Source organism: Sinocyclocheilus grahami, unplaced genomic scaffold (genome assembly GCF_001515645.1).
Source record: "Sinocyclocheilus grahami isolate Dianchi unplaced genomic scaffold, SAMN03320097.WGS_v1.1 scaffold2351.1, whole genome shotgun sequence".
In the NCBI taxonomy this organism is placed as follows: Eukaryota; Metazoa; Chordata; class Actinopteri; order Cypriniformes; family Cyprinidae; genus Sinocyclocheilus; species Sinocyclocheilus grahami.
In genome coordinates this window covers 63,510-65,257 of record NW_015507530.1, presented here as the reverse complement: position 1 = coordinate 65,257, position 1,748 = coordinate 63,510, and positions in this window count along the sequence as shown.

The following is a 1,748-nucleotide window of genomic DNA, read 5'->3' as shown; positions in this document are numbered from 1 at the left end:
TTGGTTAGTGAACTAAAATGGAAAATGTTCACAGTAATAATGTGATGTAAATATTAATGTAAATATTAGTATTAGTCTGTGAGCGTCTCTGATGGAGGAGAAAGTGTAGGGGGATGTCATTAACATCGTTGATCCATATTGGCAGAAGTGAGAGACTGTACGTTTTGAATGCTTATTTCTTGTAAATGTTAATTTTGTCTTTGTTTTGGAACACACTAGCTTATAGATAATGTTAAGGCTAACATATTCATACTGAAATCCAAAAAACTTTAAGATGATAAACACAAAGACCAAGTACAAACTGTAGCTAGATTCAGTTCAGAATGCAGTTGTCAGTTTTGTAAATAACCAAACTTTGTGTGTAAAACAGTGTTCAGCACTGAATTAGCTTGATAGAAGCACAGTATAGTGATGTCAGTGTACACTGTTTAAAAGCTTCATCTCAACAATGAATGCCACTCTGATGATGGCACTTATTCTGTCCTATCTGTGCCTGAAAAATTTAACTTCATAAGGTTAAGGTAATAATTAGAGTAAGTTTGCCCCCCAAAAAAGAAACATGTCATCATATACTCAAACTTATATTTTTACGAACCTGCATGACTTTATTCCCTGGAACCCAAATGGCATTATTTATAACTGAATGTCCTGGCTTCTCTTTTCAATATAATGACAGCGAATGAGGACCAGCGGCTCTTAAAAATTACAAAAATCACCAGTAAATTATTGATATGGCTGTTAGACCAAAAGTATTAGTTGAACACATTTATTTCTTCATATAACAGCATGAATAGGCATTTTTTTCTGAGAAAACATAACAGTTATTTTATTCATTTAACTGAATCTACAAGCTCCTACACAATGTAATTTAGGGCTGCTCCCTAATAGTTGACTAATTGTTAGTTGACCAGAAGAGGCTTGGTCGACCAAAATTGTATTAGTCGCTTAGTCGCAGAAGAAAAAAAATAAAATAAACCACATTGGCGAAGTCATGCAGATCGTTAACGGCTGGTCTTTGTGGTAATACATTGGGCAGGACATCCAAACGCTCGCCTATCATTCATCGACCTAAAATATGACTTATCATCTGAAATATGTAATTATTAGCAACTTTACATGGCCGCTCAATCTACTGTTAACCCAGAGAAATGTGCGCTATTCGAGTGTCTGTGTGGAGTATGAAGAGTAGCGCGCTTACTGCAGGACAAATGGAGGCGCTGGTGCGCTCACTTGCTCAAAATACTCCCTCATTTTTGCTCATAAAGATAAGAGTAATACATCTTTCGAGTCTGTATAGACTCTACATTTATTTGTGTGCACTCACAATAACATCAGAAAATTGTGCTTTTGTAAAATAATGAAAGCAATCAGGATGCGCTTTCTGCCGTCTCAGTTTCTGTGAACTTGAGCATGAGACTCTGTATATCTTTGCCTTGCAGACATTAAAAATATATCTATAGAGAGTGAAATGTCTCATTTCAAATAAACCAATTCAAATAGAAGATCTAATATACTCAGATTATGTAATCTGTATGAAACATGCATACAGACAAATATATTGCGGAGATGACAAGACAGTGTCGCCAACTTAAATCTCTTAAACCAAAAACAAAAGCACCAGTTTATCAGTGAATTATTAAAATGTTAATGCAGTCTCCGTAATTTTTTTCCTGATACATTCATAATCATTACTTCTGTGGTGCGCTGTAGCAAGCTTTATGCGTGTGCTTGAGCGCTTATTAGGCTAT